Source organism: Lissotriton helveticus, chromosome 4_1, assembly GCF_964261635.1.
Source record: "Lissotriton helveticus chromosome 4_1, aLisHel1.1, whole genome shotgun sequence".
Classification (NCBI taxonomy): domain Eukaryota; kingdom Metazoa; phylum Chordata; class Amphibia; order Caudata; family Salamandridae; genus Lissotriton; species Lissotriton helveticus.
In genome coordinates, this window is record NC_136063.1 from 1,270,028,287 (window position 1) to 1,270,050,389 (window position 22,103).

A 22,103-nucleotide genomic window follows, 5' to 3' on the forward strand; every position below is an offset into this window, starting at 1 on the left:
GCGCAGACGCCACACCTTCATGAGCCGCTGTAACCAAGTCTGTTCTGCGATCAGAGTTGGGAATCAGCCGTTCCCCAACATCAGGAATAGTCACAAAAGGAACCTTTTCGGGACTTAAGTGGTATTTATACTTCGAAGGGAATCCCGAAGGATGTTTACTTCCCTTCTCAGAGGCAGCAATCGCTGCCAAGATGTCGCTATCAATCTTGGTTTTCGACCTAGTAACTGCTGCAACTAAGTATGTAGATACTGCTGATTTCGCTGCTTCATCAGCAAGCGAGTTGCCAACAGCGTGAACTCCCACGCGCTGATGACCGAGAGTATGAATCACATAAACGAGTGGCAACATAGCCTTAAGCTCTGCCACTCGAACCCAGATCATTTTATGTTTTATTGTGCTACCCTTGGAATCATGAAAATCATTTTGAATCCAAAAGAACAAGTTTTCATTGTAAGACTGGACACAGTAGTAAGAATCACTTACAATTAGAGTAGTAACACTTGGATCTGCGTACTCCAAAGCTAGTAAGAGAGCACGAAGCTCTGCCAATTGTGCGGTGCAATCGCCCAGGGGCAACGTGTGTACCTCCCTGGAAATGAACTCATCATTCAACATAGCACCGACCACAATGGCGCATGCGGAAACGTAGGCATGTTTAGAGCCATGCGCAACCTGCGCCGACCCATCAGTGTAAATGATGCAATGGAAGTCCTCCAAAGGTCGCAACGCCAGAGGAGCAGGATGAACGAATTCATACTGCAAGTACTCCTGCGACCGTAAGGAAGCGTCAAAAATAAACATGACATCCGAGGATGACAATGACGCAGCCCACTGAATCCACCGAGGGTGCAAAGCTTTTGAATTTGGTACACTCGCTTTCGTGACTGCCTCCAAATGAGGACAGGGTGTTACCACTAGTATGCGTTTCCCCTGTGACAGAGCTCGTTCCTTTAGAATAGCCATCTGTACAGCAGTTAAAACCTTTTCTATGGTGGGAAACCGCATCTCAGCCGAGGTGTACAAGTGTGACTTGTAAGCAATAGGTACTGTGTCACCTTCATTAAAAGTGAGGTAAGTGAAACCCACCGTCCCAGGAATTATTCTTATGACCAGGTTGGTGTGGTTATCACGAGTCAGTAAATATTTAGAAGCGAGCAGATCAGCCTGCAAGGATTGCAAAATGGCTGAATGCTCAGGCAGCCAGCATGATTTTGAGAAAGTTGGTTGTATCAAAGCATACAAAGGCTTGATACGCTGGGCATATTCCGGAATGTAAGTTCTGCCGAAATTCAAAAAGCCCAGTAAGGATTGTAATTTTTTCAGAGTTGTTGGTGCGCGCAATTGTGCGCACTTCTCCAAGAAGTGAGGAGCCAAACCTCTACCTTCATTGTTGAGCTCATAGCCCAAAAACAACACTGTGTGTTCAGCAATGTGCGATTTTGCAAAGTTGAATTTGTAACCCATGTCTGCGAAGTTGCAAACAAGAGAATTTACTCGACACAGATGCTCCCAAATATCGTCGTCTGTGAGATATATGTCATCCACATACGAAAAAGCATCAGGGTCGAGTGCCTCCAGAAGAGAGACAATTCGAGCGGTAAATACACCAGGACTATTCTTGTAGCCCATTGGAAGACGCCGGAATTGCTTTTGGACTCCAGCGCTTGTAAAACTGGTCCATTGGGAGCTAAAGCTGTCCAATCTGTGGGCATAAAAACCATTGGATATGTCAAGCGTTGTCTTGAAACGCTTACGCACGAGACTATCCACTAGGGCAGAGCCGTGGGTATTCTGTACTGCACAGTTACGGCAATGCGAGTTTAAATGCCGGTAATCCAAAACCAAACGATATGATCCGTCAGGTTTATTCACAGTAAAAAGGGGATTATTCATCGGTGACACACACGTTTCAATAACTCCCTGATATTCCAATTGTTCAAGGATTTCCGCGACGGAAGATTTTGCTTCACGCCGAATGGGATATTGAGGTTGAGGCTGCGGCTGAGACCGCAACGGAATTTCGTGGCAAGGCGACAATTTATCCCAACCACATTGGTTACGGTACAGAGCCGGCGCGAGAGCCCGAGCCCACTCTTCTGCAAAATGCTGCGCATGCTCTTTCGAGACAGTGTTCGCGAAACTGGGTAGGATTACCTCCTCCCCTCGCGGCGCCGCGAGCACAAAAGGTGGGGGCCAGTCAGCCTCCGAAAGTAAAATATCATATGTAGAAGACAGATTCTCCCAAAATACACCTTTAACGGTACGCTGTATGTCACCTTCAATTAACAGGACAATTTCATATAGTCTTTCAGGGGGAGCAAGTCTCGTATCCGCTGTTTCTATCACAACGTAGACATCAGTCGCTGTCACCCTCAGTAGTGGACGCAGCGCCTCTCTGACTATGGTTATCTCCGCCGCGCTGTCCAGCAAGGTCAGAGCCCACGTCAGATTCCGAAGCCGCGTTCTCACTATCTGTGGCATATCGATGCGCTGTTAAGGCTGCGACTTTCTTTTTCGCAAACTGCGGACGCCTAGGCGTAGAATCCTCCTGCTTCACTGCGCCGTCCGTCTGGCGGGACTGACCACGTCCTTGTTGGCCACCACGTCCACGTCCACCCCCTCCTCCTCCACCGGTCTTGGGAGCCGATGTGTCCTGAAAGGAACGAGGAGAGCGTTGATCAGAACCCTGAAAACGATCAGGCGATTTAATCATCGCGCGGTCGCGCAAATCATAAACTTTTTCGGGTGGCGCAGGAGCTTGTATTGCAGGAAAATTACCCTGAGTCTGCGTTGTCTGCTTCCCCTGTGTCTGTTTTTCAGGCCAATTTTGTTTCTTGGACTTGGGCTGGGCATCTGTCACTGCAGATTGTCCCTGTGGTTGTTTTTTCTCCTTTACTGGAAAATATTTTAGACCTCTACTTGTGCGGCCAATCGTTTTATAAGCGGCCACCACAATCTTTGCCAACTGGCGGGGTTTGTCGGCATCGGGCAGAGCAGCCAAAGCATTCGACACCTGAAAGTTAACTGCATCTCCTTTAACATTGGAGAGAATGAGATCACTTACAATCTCAAAAGAACCACACAGGCGCATACCCAATTCAACCGCTGCCTCTGGACCGTGATCATTCTGAACACGTCTAACGATTTCAGGCAGGGCAGTCATAGACGGGGTGCCGAAACACCTTGTATAAACTGCCGCAAATGTTTTTCCCCAGCTGTCACAGTCAGCAAGTTCAGGAGTAATATCCTTCGGTAGAGTAATCGTTAACATTCTATGTTTATCAGCAGGAGTAGAATTCGGAAAAACCGCCTCCAGTTGATCAAACTTCTCTGCTAGCCAGAATGGGAAGTCATCGTTGTCAACAGGACGCGCACCAAAAACCGAATTTACCATCACTGGATTGAGACGCATACCGCCTCGTTCCATGGGAGCGGCCGCACCCCCCTGGGGACCACCAGGAAGATGTCGACCGATGTATTGCACTAAAGCACGAATCACGGAAACTACATGCAGCCTGCGAATTTCAGCCAGGGTGCAAGCCCCGTGATTCGGGTGCGGGGTAAAGCCACCCAACGCAGGCCAATTAGTACCTGGAATTGAGAGTGGACCTAACCTCGCAGGGGACATAGAGTGGGGGAGGGCGCCATCAAACCAAACTCGATGCTGCCAATGATCAATAGGTATTTCCAATGCCCTGTACGGCGTATATTCAGCCGGGACATCCGAGGCGGTGTAGGAGTGGAACAAACCAGAATTAGCGTCCACAGCCGGAAACGTAACCCAAGAGTAAAACAACTCGTAAGGAAACGCCGGATCTGCACACACCACGAAAATCACAGCCATCCCATCTACTGGGACTTGGTACGTCTGAAGATGGTTGCGTACCGCTACGCGACTATGCTGCGCAATAGCCACCGCTGCCGCCATTACAGTATTGGAAATAAGAAAACACAAAGAATACTTTGTAGCACAACTGGGTAGTAATTCAAAGAAACCGTTTAAGAAAGAATCAAGCTTGAATAAAGACCTACTTCAAAAAATAGGTAGGTTTCACCGACACCCCGTTTTCCGGAAACGGATGTGAAGGGGTTAAGGCATGAACGATAAACTACTCGAGTGTCATGATATAAGACCACCGAAACCGTTGGGCGCCATGTTGCAGGGTTTCTGTACTCACACAGAACTGTGCACAGAGGAGTGGAACCTCGGCAAATTAGGGTGTCCCAAAACTTACCTTAGCAACCAACTCACCCCTTACCGAGCTAGCTACAGTGTCTCATTGGACATATCAAACACCCAATGTTTAGACAAACCAGAACATGAACTTACAGTACCTCAGGGTACGTGGGACTCATGAACACTCTTTCGTTATATTATCATTACAAACCAGAACATGGAGTAAAGAAGACACATGTGCATTTGAAATGTTTATTTACTAATGCCGTCTTCTCAGGCGCAGTATCTTTGATAATACAAGTATACTTATTATCAGTAGCAAAATTATCAGCATAGTTACTAAGACATAAAAAGCGAATGGTGACAGCATGTTAACATGCTGTAATGAATAAGAGTTAACAACACTTATATCTCACCCTCCCTAACACATATATTATATTATTATCTAAGAAGGTCTCTTTGGGTTGTTTTAGGGCGGGCCCATACCTTAGTGTCCTAGCATGAAGGAATCACATCAGCATACACCAGCTCTCTCTGCATGTGCACCGCATCAAGTGTGTTAACAATTCTCGTGCAAAGCAATATCAATCCCGCCTCAAGCCCAAGTTGGCAAAGGCTGCACTTGTGTTATGACTATGAAGGCGTGGAGATCAGACCTCATAACAATTCCATATCGTGTTGCTCCTGAAACTTCAGCACTCTCCGTGCAGACATGGTTTATTAAACAAAACTGATATCAGAGCAATAACATATTATTCTCACATACACCACGGCAAACCACTAGGTTGAAAGCTAAGTCAACAATTAAGGGTCGTGTGCAGAAGTTGCAAGCAAGGAAAAATGGCGTTTAAATCCGAAATGCACCTATGCTAACTTAACACGATATAAGGATATATAGGAGCTATACAACAAGACCTTCCTATATGACTCAGTGCAACTGGTGTTCTTTTCCCTACGTTCAGCTGCTGACAGGTCACACAACGCTGGCACACTGCTTCTGCTGCTATTCTAAACTTAGGATTGTACCAGGTCTGTCTAAACACTCTCAGCATAGCGTCTCTCCCTAGGTGTACGGGACCATGTATGTGTCTGGCCATTGGGCTCACCATCTCATTGGGCAACACTGCTCTGCCGTCTGCTGAGACCCAAAAATGGGACTCACCCACTACACATCCTGCCTTTTCCCATGTTTCTTTTTCAAAATCAGGAGCATTTTCTTGCATGTTTGCCAGTTCGTCCCAAGTATCAACAGTTTCCAATATCATGGCTAATTCAGTCCTTACATTTATTCCACCCACTTCCACCTCTGTGAAAGAGTACCCTTGTTCTGCGCAATACCGCGCGACTTCGTCGGCATATCTATTGCCTTTCGAGACGAAGTCCTCATTTCTGGTATGTGCGGTGCATTTTACAACTGCGATACCTGCTGGACATTGCAACGCCTCTAACAACAGGCGCACAAACTCTCCATTGCGAATGGGAGAGCCTGAAGAGGTCATGAACCCTCTTTGAGACCATAACTGCCCGTAATCATGAACCACCCCATAACCATATTGGCTGTCGGTGTATATGGTGACTCGAATTTGATTGCTTGCCAAGCAAGCACGTGTCAAGGCAATAATCTCGGCTACCTGAGCGGAGTGTACTCCTTCCAGGCACCCAGCTTCCACCACTCCAGTAATTGTACAAACAGCGTAAGCTGCTCTCAACTGCCCAACTTCGTCTCTTACACATGAGCCATCGACAAAGAAAATTTCATCTGGGTCGGTCAGTGGCTCATCTACGATGTCGGGTCTGGGTTTGGTGCATAGTTCAGTCACATCGAGGCAGTCATGGTCTGTACATTCATCATCATCTTCGATATCATTTGGGAGTGGCATCAAGGTGGCAGGGTTCAAAACAGAGCATCTCCTGAGGGTCACATTCTCTGCAGCAAGAATAACTTGCTCATAGCGCGTGAGCCTGCTGTTGGTCAGATGCTGTGTTTTGGTCCTGGTCATCAACAGTTCAACAGAATGGGGCACGCACACCTCTAACGGGTGCCCCATGACGATATTTTCACATCTCTCAATGCTGACACCCGTTGCAGCAACGGATTTGAGACATCCGGGCAACGCTGCGGCTACTGGGTCTAAAGTAGCCGAGAAATAAGCAACTGGTCTACGGGCATTCCCATGGATTTGGACTAACACAGACAACGCGCAACCTTCTCTCTCACAACAATAAAGCAAAAATGGTTTATTGTAATCAGGCATTCCCAATGCCGGAGCACGACACAGGTCCTCTCGCAGCTGTAGGAATGCCATCAAACAGTCTTTGTCCCATGGTACCGGATCGCTCACCTCCTTATGCGTCAGTTTTTGCAAGGGCTTTGCTTTCAGTGAGAAGTTCGCGATCCACTGTCGGCAATAACCCACCATCCCTAGGAACATCCTGACCTCTCTCTGTGTCTTAGGCGCATTCATTTTCATGATCGCCTCTATCCTGTCTGGTGACACCTTTCGTTTGCCTTTCTCTATTCTGTGTCCCAAGTACTGCACTTCTGTCAGGCAGTACTGCAACTTTCCCGGGGACACCTTGTGCCCATTGGCAGCTAGGTGATTTAACAAAGCAATGGAGTCCTCCCTGCAAGCTTCTTCTGTTTCTGACGCCACGAGGAGGTCGTCTATGTACTGGACCAGAACTGACTTCTGGGGCAGCACTAGACTTTCAAGATTTTTCTTCAAAAGCTGGTTAAAGATCGATGGGCTCTCTGTATACCCCTGAGGAATACGACACCATGTTAGGACGCGACCTTCCAGCTTAAATGCGAAAAGAAAATGGCTTTCTTCGTCCAGAGGGATCGAAAAGAAAGCCTGACAAAGATCAATCACAGTGAACCACTCAGCTTGGAATGGAATCTGAAACAGTATCACTGATGGATTCGGTACCACTGGACAACACGAAACGACTATGTTATTAATCTTTCGAAGGTCCTGTACTATCCGGAATTTCCCATTTGGTTTCTGCAGACCCATAATCGGGGAGTTGCATGGACTACCCACGATTTCTTTCAGTATTCCCTGTTTAATCATGGACTCGATCACGGGTTTTATGCCTGCAATCGTTTCTGGAGTCAATATATATTGGGGTGTTCTTGGGAACTCAGCATGCGGTTTCACTACAATTTTCACTGGGTCCACCCCTTTGACCAATCCAATCTCTTCCCCAGTGAAGTCCCATACTTCTGGTGCCACTGTCTCTCTCAAGTCCCAGGGGAGCTCATCTACTGTCAAAGTAGGGTACAGCTCCACGCATATTCTTGAGTTTGCAACTTTGAAGTCTGCGTCATCATCATTGGTCAATACCTCCACTCCCTGAGGTGTACAGTATATTGTACAATTCAATTTACACAACAGGTCTCTGCCTAGCAGACACACAGGACTTGAATCGCAAACCACAAACTGGTGCTCATCGCTGTACTTCCCTATTTTCACCTGTACCGGTTCTGTCAATTGGCTGGTTATTCTCCTGTTTGCGACCCCCACCACTTGTATGGTCTCTCCAGACATGGGCAGGTCTGGAACTGCAGCTGATCTGATCGTGGACCTAGTGGCTCCTGTGTCCACCAGAAATGTCGTGGGGCACCCTGCTACTTCTGCTTCGACATAGGGTCCCCTCTGGTCCACCTCCAAGGCTGCCCCGAGGGTGCAGTCTTCTCTTTCCACTCTCTGTCCGGTTAATGGGTCCACATAATAGCACTCTTCTCCTTCTACAAACAGGGGCATCTGTCTATAGGTCTTACCCATATTCCCTACTCGGGGAGGTTGCGGGAACTGAGCTCGGGGAGGAGCCCCCCCCCCTTTGAGCACCTTTCCCTGGTATGGCGTCACCCCTCTCGTAGGCGCGCTCTGGACCTCTTCCTCCTCTTCCTCTTGTTCTCCTATCTCTACATTGTAGGGACACTCGCGTTTCCAATGCCCCACCTCGTTACACTGGTGGCACCTAGTCGTTTTCTTCAAGGCAGCTATGTCTATTCTGGGTCTAAAGGTGGAACTCTCCTCATTGCCCCTGTTCTGACTGTACTGCTTCTTTCCTCCTGTACCTGTTCCTTGCTGCTGTTGCTGCTGTCCCCCCTTCCCTGCTGCCTGCATCTGTACCACCATCAATTTTTCTTTTAGTTTCTTAGCCTTGGAGTCTATCTCATCACAGCAGTACCTGGCATATCTCAGTATTTCGTCTAGGGGTCTATTTTGCCAACAAATCAAGTGTTGCTGAATCATTAAACTAATATCCGGTCTCAGTCCCAGGACGAACTTGGACACAAATTGCCCTATGTCTTTTGGATCCATTACATCCAAGCCGCTATACTGTTTAAACGCCTTCAGCAATCTCTCATAATATTCGTGAACTGTCTCTTTGGGTTCCTGTCTGGTTCGGTCTATTTTGACCCAATCTATGTCTTGCATTGGCACTTTCTCTTTCAGCCAAGTCATCACTCTCTCGAATTTTGCCATCACAATCTCGGACGGCCCATTAGTCTTAGCATCTCTCTCCGGCTCCGTTGTGGGCCACTCAGCGCTAACCTTGCATGCTGTCCACAGATCTCCTGGTACTACAATGTCAAACAGCGTGTTCAGATCTATCCATAGGACCTTTGAGATTTTTACAAATCTCTCAACTTGCTTGTACCACTCCACTGGGCTTTCCCGCAATTTGGGGAAGGAGGTGGTAAAAGCAGCTAAATCTCCCCTACTCCAAGGGACATGTACATAATTCCCATTTGCGACTTCACGCAAAGGGTATGTTTCTATTCCCTGCAGCCTTCCTGGTGTCGTACCAAGCGTGCTTCTCCTGACGGTCCCTTTCTTGGACCACCTCTCTTCCCACTTATCTAGTGCCCTCCATGTCCTTATTCCAGTGATCAGTTCCCTTATGTGCGTTTTCAGCCCGATCGTTCTCCTCTCATCTAGGTCTCGATCTGTATAATGTAGCCTGTGGTTACCCTGTAATGCTTTGGTTCTTGACAGGTCCACCATATATTTGCCTGCTAGTTCGACTAACTTCTCATGGATTGCTCTCGCTTTTCGAGTGATGTCCTTTGCCATATACAGTATTTCATCCTGCTCATACATTTCCAGTCTTTCTAAAGGCAGGGTACCATCTATCATGTCATCCAGGTCTGACCTTATGCTGGCGACATCGAGTCTCTTAGCTTTTATCTCAGCTCGCAATATGTCTTTCGAAGGGGGCTCACTGGTCTCCCTACCATCCCAACTCCGAGCTCTACGTTTGGGCTCGGGAGAGTTAATGAGTGCTCTCCCTTGCTCCCATCTCTCCAGGTCCCATGCTCGGCCATCCGATCTTGGAAGGTGATGGAACACGGGCCTGTTACCCCCACTCTTGCTCTGCCCACTCTCTCCTGCTTCTCTCCTTTCACCGTACTCCTCTCTGTTATTTTCCCTCTGGTCGCTACTCTCCCTTTGCCTAGTATCGCTCAGTATCCGATACGATCCTTCCTGGTTCCCCATATTCCCTGGGCTGCGCTCGTTTCCGTCATCACAGGGACTATGGTGCGACCTCTCACAACTCCCATTCAGTTCCCTGGTGCCGGGCACACAGTGGGTACACTTAAAGCTGTTTCTATACTCTTGCGTTCTCCTCTCCCCTTCACTGAGTATTGGGCGCGCCACCCCTCCACTCCCGGGGCCCCCGTTTTCCAGGTCCGTTCTATCTCCACTCCGGGCCCAATGGGTGACTCCCCTACTATCTCTCTCTCTCCAGTCCCACTCCGGGCTGCTCTCCCCAGCCCCGCAGTGAGTCCGAGCTCTGCTGTCCTGACTTTCCCTTTCAGCTTCTGCAGCTATGATGCTCTTGTGAGCCTCCACTGCCTCATCCCACTTCTTCATGTACTCATTTAGCTCTTGAAAGGATTTTCGTCCAGATCCCCTCAGATCCACTGGCCATCTAGGGCCCCCAGGATCCCCTCCTGGATCCCCTGCTGTGTGCATCGGGGTGCTCCACTCTCTGGGTATCGGCATCTGACTTGGGGAATTGATCGTATCGTTCCTCCTTGCCGTCTCTGCTCTTTCTCCGTCCTTCCGTACCCGTTCTTCCCCTCTTGCTCTCTCTGGGTCATATATCGATACTATAGGACCTATGGTAACAGGTACCTGTAGTGCAGCTGGTAATCCGTAGGATGTGGCGCACTCCGTTTCCGGCGCTCTTTGTACCACAAACCTCCCGACTACCTGTTGCACCTGACTAGGCTGGGACAGCTCTTTCTTTGCCTCAGGATCCCACTCTGAACTGGGAAGCGGTCCATGCTCCCCTGCATTGCCCCCCTTTTCTCTTTCACTATGCTCGACCTCTCCCCCTGCTCTATTATACGGGGGTGGCCTGTCTGTCAATAATCTGTTTATCAGGCTGTCCTCTGTTTCGCTCTCATCATCTTCTTCTAGGGGGCTTTTATTTCCGGGCACCTCTAACACCGGGTACAGTTTATTTACTTCCATGTTATGCACTCTCCATCTTTTAGCATCCGCATCCCACCTGGCATCCTGCACTGCCCTTACCGATCGTTTCACCCTTTCTTGTCGTCTGTTCATATTTTTTTCATGCGCTGCCCTAATCCATGCATCAAGGGCTTCAAACTGGGTCGGTCTAGGCAAGGGTCTCATTGAGGTCATGACTGATTTTAATCGATGTAACACCTCTAATCTGAACGTCCCGTACTTCGGGAACGTCAGTTCCTCATTTCCTTCCGTAATCTTACTCCACTCTGATATCCAAAGGATCGTATGCAGCCCAACATTCACTGCCATGTAACGAGCCGGCGTACCCTCCGGCGGGGCTTCTTCCCCTTCATCCGATCCCCGCTTCTCTTTTTTAAACGCCGCTCTCAGCCATTTAAAACACTTCATAATTATGCGCACAATATCCAGCCTCGCTACTCTGTTTACTTCCTGATGACAATCCACCAATCCTAACGCGGCTTTGCTAACTTGGCCTATCGCAGCGCGGTCTTTCTCCGGTCGGCCAATCCCAGCTCGACACTTTCTGACGTCTTTGCTAGCTGGCCTATCACAGCGCGGTCTTTCTCCGGTCAGCCAATCACTGCGCGACACTTCCTGACGTCACTTTTCTCCGCTTCGCAGCAGCACCCCTCCTTTCTCAACTCGTCTCCCGGTCATGCATGCGTCCCATTCATACACCGAAAAATGACTACTTCCGACCAAGCGGTCACTTCCCTCGACTGTACGTCCACAGTCTATATGTAATTGTCAACACAACTGACGAAATGTCTATCGTCTCTCTGATAGGTTGCTTACACACACAGTAACCTCCGACCAGCGTCCGTTACTCACGCACTCACTCTTACGTTCCCCCTATCTCGGTCTTTCGGGTGATCAATGGTACCTCATGACCCCCTTCACACTATTTGACAATTACTCTGGGTGTCCGATACACCCGAACCACTTAAGCTCTCCTTGCACTTAAGATTTCCACCGGTTGCGCGCGCTCACAACCTGTTCCACAGTCACTCTACAGACATTCAACTCCGCCAGACATTACAACATAGATACAATACAAAAACACCGCAATCTAACACGCATGACCCTTTATACTCACTCTCGACCGATACTGCTGCTTTTTCTGTCTCACGTCATCCGGATCTTCTTCGGCGGGCGGTTCTTCCGATCATCGATCTCTAGGGGCCTTGGGGTAAGCTAACCTGGCCTAGGTCACCGTCCTCAAGAAGGCAACCATCCTCTATAGCTACCAACTGGAAGGGCGAGATTTTGATCGATACCTTATCACTATTGATCTAAACCTCGATCTGGTCGACTGAACCTTTGTTGCCTGTCATTGAGGGAAGAAAGTGCATCTCTTACCAAGTTAGTTCACCCAATAAGGACCCCGCTCCAAAGATCACAAACAACTTCTAGCTTTCAAAAGTTTATTGTAAGGTTAGGATAAGCTGCAAATACAGGCATCTCAGAATGAGATTCACGAGATACACAGGTCCAACTACATACATGTGCTCTCTGAAAGCCCTCAGACGAGCAACGGAAATTACCAGCACAAGTTCTAAGAATAATAAAGCTATCAGCATTGACGCATATTGAGATCTCTCCTTCATTTAAGTTGGAGGAAAACACACAGGTTAGGCTGTCCCTACCCTGCTCTAGATGGTATCCCTACTTAACCAAGTCTCAACCTAACAAAAGGTGTCAGCAGTGAATGACCCCCAAGGGAAGTCACTCACTCTTAGTCTCTTGGTGAAAACCTATAGTTCTCCAGTCATGACCCCTCTCTGCCTACCCATCCGCTCTCTAAAGGGTCCTCAGGCATCTGCTCTAACTCCACCCAGGGGTGCTGTCCCTAATACAAAACAGTCAACAACATTTGAGACGCCCCTCGTGAGACGCCCCTCACGTGGTGTAGCTTCTGGCTTTTTCCATGCTGCTTTGTATTGGGCCTCATACGTTGGAGTTGACCTTGCTTCTCAGACTCTTCTCCGGCCCGCTGATACCCCTTAAAACATTCCGGAACCCTCCTCCATGTCTGGGCCGTCTACTGAACAGACCTCTATTCATATTATTTATAATCGGATCCTCCCTTTTCTCTTGCAGACAGACATCTGCAGCCAAGAACCCAACTCTCATAGACTTCCAAAAAGGTTCGCAACATTTCTCGGCCCAGACCAATACGTGTAAATCAATGTTAAAACATTTCAGGCCTACAGCATTTCTCATAATGATTATAGCATTCAACTTCTTCATTAATTAAAGCATGTTAATACTCTTATTCTATTATTCAGTAAACACATCTATAAATCATGGCCCATTAATGCAATGACCAAAACATTAGTTCAATCTATGTCGTGAAAAGAAACACCTTCTAGCTCTGGCCCTGAGGCCTACCACATTCTGCGTTTAACCACATGCCATCTTACATTTTAACAGCTACACGACATGGATTCAGGAATAATCACATCTAATAAAATCATATAGTGTCACACATTTCTGTATTAGTTCCACTTCTACTTAAATCTCTACATTAGCTATACATTCAGAATATAATTGCAGATACTACTAGCACTCATGGCATTTCTCCTCATGATTTGTGCTTACTACGGGTAAGTGTGATGCACTCATACATTTAGGTCAGTTTGCGCTCTCTCATTGCTGTTTAGGAAATAGAGTACCATAAAGCAGGGCCCACCTTTCAGGCTGCAGGCCATTACATTGGTGTGTACACCTCAGGTGTCTCCGGCTCTTTACTACCTCCCTTGTAAGAAGTTTCCATTAGCATCTAGAACTATTTTCTTATCTCTTGGAAAGTTAGCAGTTTACCCACTATAAATCGATCACCCATCACCCAAAAAATAATTCTCACACAGTGGGAGACAGTAAATATCTTAGCCATCTTTTGAAGTAATAGCAAGCGACATAGTGGGACATTTGGCATGTATCGAACAGCATTGTCAAAGCAGAGTAGGACTCTGTTAAAATAGTATTGAGTGGTAGCCACCAATGAAGGCAAATGTGATCCAACATCACTGTTGCACTGCACCACCATCTGTTATTGACATTCCCAATAGAATTACATCATAGGCTCTCTTCCTGATAGCCAACGGCTACATAAAGCGGTTCAGCAGACACTTAACATTTCTGGTCAGTTAGCCAAAGCCCACCCAACTCTGAAGGATTGTGTAGTCTGATGAGCTACCCAGCATCTACCAGCACGCTGCATCAAGTCTGTCGTGATGGCATTTAGGTTCCTCAAGGAGAAGCTGAAATAGAACACGTTGAAATAGATATAATAGCCAGAGTAACCCTAACCATCACTAAGAGAGGGAGGTGCTGCTAGAATCCTATAGAGCCCTAAAGCATGCATACGGTTTTCACAAGTTACCCTTTACAAGTTGATCACTGATGTAGCAAATCTGTGCACCCAGGTACCCAAGGGTATAAGGAGACTGAACAGGGAAATCGGGGAAGGGTCCACTATCGATTGCTCCTCTCCAGAGATTGGAAGAATGGGAGGAGTCAGGATTTCTCCTAATTCACACGGAGACTTGAAAAAGTTGATATTTCCTCCATCGAGACTTGTATCGCCATATCCAGGTCCCTCATATACAGCAGCACATCATTTACACATGAAGAGATTAGATGTTCCCCGCCTGCCAGGGGATGCACCAACCAGCATTTTCCTCTTAATAGTAGGCCTGGGTGAAATTTTAATCATGCCAGAGAATTCGGAGAAATTTCAGTAATTCTGCATTGCTGATGCAAAATTATCAGAAATTGTGCAATTATGCCCTCTTGCGTAATTAAGAGTAATTTGGGCAAAAATTCTACAGCAGGAGCACAGGAATAACACATTTAGTGGGAGCAAGCGGCTGCTGCTGTTCGTGGTCTGTTGCATTTAGCGCTATTTTCGTAGCGCCAAATGTATCTTCTGGCTCATTTTGGGCACAAGGCGACAAAAGCCTACACATCGAAAATGGCGCTAGCGCCAGGGTATGCTCTTCGCGTAATTCCGCATAATTTTTCTGTAATTACTCTACAGCAAATAGTACGTGTTATTCCTACCCCTACTTAATAATACATGTCAGCAGTTATATTGCCAGTTCAAACAGGACAGGGACCAAGGATTCTGCATCTGGTCCAAATCTCCATAAGCTGTTAACTACATCTATATATAGAGCATGCAGCTTCGTATATATCAGACAGATCAATCAAGGAATCAAACAGGATTTGTAAAGCACTGCTCATCACCTATGAGGGTATCCAGGCGCTGGGGGGAGGGGATAGCTGCTGCTGGCCGAAATCAAACAGCCAGGTCTTTAGGCCGTTCCTGAAATCCTGCAAGGTGGGGGAGGTCCAGAGGTGGAGGGGGAGGCTGTTCCAGGTCTTGACAGACAAGAATGAGAAGGAGCGGCCACTGATCCTGCTTTGATGGTAGTGAGGAATGATGGCGAGGCAGGCGGAGTGTGGAAATTCAGTCTTCGGTTGAAGTAGGCAGGTCCTTTGTTGTGCAGGGCCTTGTAGGGATGGGTCAGCATTTTGAACTGACATCACTAGTGTATGGGGAGCGAGTGTAGAGTTCTAAGGTGGGGGTGATGCTGGCTCGCCTCGGGAGGGAGAGGATGAGCCTGGCTGCAGCATTCTGGATGGTCTGCAGTCTGCTCAGTAGCTCATTGGTGATTCCCATGTAATGTTGCCGTAGTCCAGGCGGCTGGTGATAAGGGCCTGGGGAACAGTGCATCTGGTGCTGATGGGGATCCACCTGTAGACTTTCAAGAGCATGTGGAGAGTCAGGAAGCAGGCTGAGGATACTGTGTTTATCTAGTTTTTCATGGTGAGCTTGCTGTCAATTATTATGCCAAGGTTTCTGGTGTGATCCGAGGGTATGGAAACGGGGCCCAATTGAGCTGGCCACCAGCTGTCTTTCCAGGGGTAGGTGTTGTTTCCGAAGAGGAATACCTCCATTTTGTCTGTGTTGAATCTGAGGCAATTGTTATGCATCAATCTGGTGACGCTGGTTATGTATGCATCTGTGGAAGTTTGCTTTGGTGTTGGTGCGGTCAGCAGAAAGGGGGACTATGAGCTGTGTATCATCAACAGATGATATGACGTTCATGCGGTGGGCTCAGACCATGTGGCCATGGGGGCCATGTGTGCGTTGAATAGGGTGATACTTAGTGAGAATCCTTGGGGGCTGCCGCAGCTGATGTTCTCTGGACCCGAAGTGAAAGGTGGGGGACGGATACTCCGAGTTTTTCCGGTGAGGAACGATGCAATCCATTTTAGGGCTTCTCCTTGGATGTTCATCTGGCGGAGCCTATTTTGGAGGGTGTGGTGGGACACCCTATTGAATGCTGCTGAAAGGTCAAGGAGGATCAGTGCTGTGGTGGTTCCTTGGGCTAGGAGGGGCCTGATATCGTTGGTGGCCGCAACAAGGGCAGTTTCTGTGCTGTGGTTAGAACGAAACCCAGATTGGGAAGGGTCCAGGAGGTTGTTGTTCTCTAGGTGGTTTGTGAGTTGGTGGTTAATAGCTTTTTCCAGTACTTTAGCCCGGAAAGGCAAGAGGGAGATAGGCCAGTAGTCCTTGAGTTCTTCCTGGTCTGCGGATGGCTTTATAAGGATGGGTTTATTTACGTGTGTTTTTGTCCCATTGGTAAGGAAGCTGTGGTGATGGAGGTGTTGAGGATAGGGTGAGCTCTTTGCTGATGGTGTTGTTCAACATCTTGAACATGTAGTGGGGCAGTGGACCCGGGGTGCTATTGAGTGAATAGAACTCATGATGGTGGCTGTGATCTGCATTGGTCTCATGCTGTGAAATGTGGGATTGAGGAGGTTGTGGATGTTGTGGATGCGTGGTTGGGGTAGACAAGACTTTGCTGTAAAAGAAGTCTGCAAGGGTGTAGCAGAGTGCCTGTGATGTGGTGATGGAGTTCTTGGATGCTTGGGGGTTGGAGATCTCTTTGATGATGCTGAAGAGTTCGTTGCCATGGTAGGAGCTGGCTTCGAGGTGAGTGCTCAGGGAGTCCTTTTTGGCTTTTTTTAGGAGTAGGTGGTACCAATTTAAAGCCAGTTTAAAGTTAGCTCGGTCGCTAGGCGATTTGTTGGATCACCAGATTCTTTCCAGTCATTTGCAGATATTTTGGGTGGAATTGAGTACCGGGGGTGGACCAGCTGGTGTGATTGGTGGGTCTGCCAGGTCTGGTAGGTTAGAGGGGGCGACTTTGTCGGTGCACTTGAAGATCCAAGTGTTGAAGTTATTTACAGTTCCCTCGAGATTGGGGGAGGGGACAAGGTTGGAGGTGCTGAGTGTGTTAGTACAGAGTATCTGAGTTACCTTGTTCCAGCTCCTGCGGGAGGTGTTAGTCTGGATAACAGGGGCGTTGTGGGTGGTTGAGATGGAGAAGTGGACAATAGAGTATTCGGACCAGGTTATTTTGGAGGTGTGGCTGTATCTGATCCTGTTGCTGGCTGTGAAGATGGGGGCCCAGTGTGTGTCAGTCAATGTGTGTTGGAGTGGTAACAAGTTGGGTAAAGCCTAGGTTGTTCAAGCTCTCGATCAGATTAGCTGTGTTGGTGTTGCTGGATACCTCATTGTGGCAGAGAACGAGGAAGTTCCTGGATTTGATAACCAGGGGGGCAATGTAGTAAAAAATGGCCTCGCAGAAGGTAGGCCCTGGACCTGGCAGTCTGTATGCCAGGGTACCTCTGATGGTAGATTTGTTGTCTGTGTTTAGTTCGAAACTGAGGTGTTCCATGATCGGGGTGGAGTCATCTGTGGTTGCTGTGCAATGTAGGGACTCTTTGTGGATGTTGCCTATTCAACCTCACTGTTTGTTGATGCATTCCCGGTGTATGATTTTGAATCCATGCGGTGTGGCGGTCGCAATGTCTGGAGCTGAGGCGAGGTTGAGCCAGGTCTCAGTCAGGAAGACGACGTTCAGGGTGAGGGAGGTTATGGTGTCCCAGATCTTGGTGATGTGTTTATGGAGTGAGTGGGAAGTGATCAGGAGTCAGTGGAGTTCTCCTGGGTCCTTGGAGGTAGACGGGGCCCTTGGGAGGGAGGTCCGTTGATGCAGAAGTACCAAAAGTGTCGGCAGGAGAAATGTCTGGCCATTGTGGTCGGGGATGTGAGATTGCAGTGGTTGCTGGGGGGTCCCAAGGGGCCCAAGGCTGCTATCTCAGCGCTGATGTGGCTGAAGATGGGTGGCGATCCAGGGGTCCTTGTATTGGGTGCGGTCCAGGTGCAGACGGGCTTGCCTTTGGTGCACCAGTGGCCGCAATGCAGCCTGCAATAACCAGGGTCCTAGGGGGGGCAGGGCACTGGGTGGGGTCACGAGAGGTGGGAAGCAAGAGGGGAAGCTAGTGAGAGAGAGCAAGAGATACAATTTAGAGGGGAAAAAGTAACGCTCAGGTTGGCAAGAAAGGCAGAAAAGCAAAGGTTACAAGTCGGAGAAGAAGGAGGCAAAAGTAATGGTTACGAGTGGAGAGGAGGAGAGGAGGAGGCCAAAATTGGGTTATGAGTGGGGCAAAAGGGTGGCAAAAGTTAAGGATACGAGTGTAGAAAAGTAGGCAAAGTTAAGGTTATGAGAGGAGAAAAGGAGGCATGAGTTATTGCAGAATCAGCAGAACAGAAACAAGGGCTTCATGAACTGGCTGTGTGGTGCGGGTACGAGCGGGGAGCCCATCAAAGGCATTTTCTGTGTGCCAATCAGGTGTTGTAGACTGAATGTGAAACAAGAGTCTCAAATTGGCCGAGGCATTTATCGCTCCCGCCTCCAGAACAAACCCTTTTCAGTCCTGATGAAGCAGGCAGTTCAAAGTCTGTTGAATACTTGCTGCCAAGATCTTGCCTAGATTTTTCCCGTCCCTTGAGAAGATGCATTCAGGTTAATACAGTTTTTCTTACCTTTTTACATTTGTGATTCACAAGGGGAGCATGAATGTAGCCTGGATGTTCTGAAACTGCTTTAGCCTGAGTAATGATTCCAGGCCCAAAACATATCCATTGTCCCAGGATGATAAACTAGTATCTCGCCTGCTGTAGATCCACAGTTGAATTCCTACTTTTCCCAAGTGGGTCACTGCAAGTATTTATGAAAATTTGACAAGGTGTTCAAAAGAATTTCCCCTGCTAGATTAATGGATTCACCCGTTGTTTTTATTCATTTGAGTTGCTTCGTGATTGTCTTCAATACATCAGGAGACTTTGCCTGTGGTAATTATTGTTTTGCAACGAAGTCTATGTTTTCCAGAAAAGGGCTGATCAACAAGCCACCTATTGGGACTGACTGCTTGAGTCTGGTTCATGGATAATCTTCTGTCAGGTGAGATTTGTTTCCTGGATTCCAGCACTTTGTGGGGCTGAATAACATTTATGATTTAGAGTACTGATTTAGCTCTCTCTCCTCTGCATTTGTGTTCCAGATTTTATTCTATAGGTTCATTGTGCAGATAATTAGTGAGTGTTCCTCACTGGCTTTCTCTTGCTTGTATTACTTTATCCTTCATACGTAGTGCTTAGCTTCTTATGCCTTCTTCATGTCCCTTGTAGAATTCAGGTCTGTTTTGCTGGCCCGGTTTTAATCTTTAGCAGAGAATCCAATGCATCTTCCAACTAGCCTGCACAATCAGCCTTGTGCACAGATGTCCCAAGGTATATACTTGTCTTGCTCTGGTCCTCATTCTTTTCTACATGTCTAACAGGTGATTTCCTCCTCATAGCTACCGTTTATCCAGGTAAAAATGTTCTAGATGTAGTCCCTCCCTACAACAGTTTGTTCCTTTATACACATCATTTAGACCTTCTAGAATTTGACCCTGACTTACCTTACCTCATGGCCTATATTATTACTAATTTTACCACTATCTCAACAGCTTATCCTTATTATGTGTTTTACCTCTAAACTAATTACTAACTCTTCCCAATAATGTTGATTTTCAGTACAAGTTTTAATTACATCATTATTATTATTTAATTTTCTTTGCACCTGTATATGAAGACGTGAGTCCCTTGCTCACTTTGACACTGGATTCAAGCAAGCCGGGCTGAAGACGGCTGAAATGCCAGAAACTGGTCCTCTGAAGCTTGTTTCCGGTCCAGGGAAGGCATGGCTTGGCAGTTCGGGCTAGACTGTTCCCATGAGACACAGGGTCAGACTGATTTGCATATGGCAATGTCTGAACTGGGGTGGCAGAGTGGGCTAAAGAACGGTGATGGATTAAACCCAGATCTGTTAACTGGGTGTGAGTGTTTGATTGGTTCAGATGCACTGTCCATCACCACCTCCCTTTTGTACCACTTTGTTCGCCATACGTTGGCAGGGTATGCTCAGACGTGAGTCCCTTGCTCACTTTGCCACTGGATTCAAGCAAGCCGGGCTGTAAATGGCTGAAATGCCAGAAACCGGTCCTCTGAAGCTTATTTCCGGTCCAGGGAAGGCATGGCTTGGCAGTTCGGGCTGGACTGTTCCCATGAGGCACAGGGTCAGACTGATTTGCATATGGCCATGTCTGAACTGGGGTGGCAGAGTGGGCTAAAGAACGGTGATGGATTAAACCCAGATCTGTTGACTGGGTGTGAGTGTTTGATTGGTTCAGATGCTCCGTCCATCACCACCCCCCTTTTGTACCACAATGTTTTTTCAATGTCAGCCTCACATCCTGAGCTTGCCCAGAATAAGTCGTAATAAATCTGAGCGTGTTCTGTTCTTTTTCTTTTACTTTTACCTCAGGTTGTAACAGCTGAGTATGTGTTACTGCTTCAACCTTTTTACAGGCTTCTGATATGGTTCTGTTCCCATAACCTCGTTCTTTAAAACGTAGTACCATGATTTTCTTTTCATTCTGATACCTAGCCTCCGAGCTACAATTCCGTTTGGCACGTAACAGTTCACCAAACGGAATTCTCTGTACCAGTTTTCTAGGATGGGAGCTAGATGCACTAAGGACACTATTCCCCGCTGTATTTTTTCGAAATAGTTTAGTGTGCATCGTATGTTCCTTAATTTTCGACTAAGATATCTAGAAATTCAATTTAAGTTTTGCTCATGTGTTCTGGAAAGACCAGATTGTAAATATTTTCATTCATTTTCACAACAAAAGCTTTGGCAGAATCTATATCACCATCCCAAATCAAGAAGATGTCATTGATAAAGCGCAGCCACAGGACACAATGATCTATTCAGCCATTTGGGATACCACCTGCTCCTCCCACCAGCCAATAACCAAATTGGCATAGCTGGGGGCGAAGCAGGTGCCCATGGCTGTGCCCTGTGACTGGCGACCGATGACATAATCGAACAAAAAGTAGTTATTTGTTAAGCAAAACTCTATCATGGCCAAAATCATCTCTGAATGCCCCAGTAATAAAATCGATCGAGTTCTCAGGTAATGTCTTATGGCTTGTAAGCCAAATTGATGTTGTATACATGTATACAAACTACACACGTCAAGAGTTACCAATGTGTAGATTGATTCCCAGTATATGCTATCAATAATGGTAAAAAAAATGGGTTGTATCTCTCAAATACGATGGCAGACTTACCACATAGGGTCTCAAATAGTGGTCAATGAACCAAGATGTATTCTCAAGTAGAGAGCCCATTGACGAAACAATGGGCCTCCCTGGTGGGTTCATGGGATCTTTATAGAGTTTGGGGATTAGATATAAAATAGGAAATTTAGGATAAGGACATTTCAAGTAATTGTACTCATCCAACTCCACCAAACCTTGTTCCCGCCACTGAATCAGCATATCTCCATATTCCTTGTTGGATCTAGACACCAAACCCTTAGCAGATATAAAGTAACAAGTAGTGTCTGATAGCTGTCTAAGGCCCTCACTCAGATACGCCTCCTTATCTAACACCACAACATTCCCACCCTTGTCAGAGTGTCATATTACTGCGGAGGAATCAGTTTTAAGGTTATCTAGGGCCAACATTTGATCATAGGTCAAATTCTTTTTGTCAAAAGTTGTTTTCTTGTATCATATTTTTTTAAGAGAGGGGTCTTCTCTCTCGAATACATCGATCACATCACACTCAATTTGCGGCAAAAATACAGATTTAGGTTTGAAGCCGCTTCCTGGGTTAACATTACCGTCATTATCATACTGCTGCAAATTAGAGATTACATCATTCATTGTTGTTAATTGCTCAGATTGTGAGGTTAAAGCATTCAAAATTTCAATATCTTCAATATTTAAATTGCTTACTGCCATCCCCTGAGGAGCGATCGCAGCAGTACCCCATTTGGTGTCAAACCATTTCTTTAACTTCAACTTACGCGCAAAATAAAATAAATCAATTCTAGTCTGATCAAAATTAAAATTATTAGTTGGGTAACAAGACAGGCCTAGTGTGAGCAGTTCAATTTCTTCCGTTGTCAATTTCCGTTGGAAGAGGTTGAC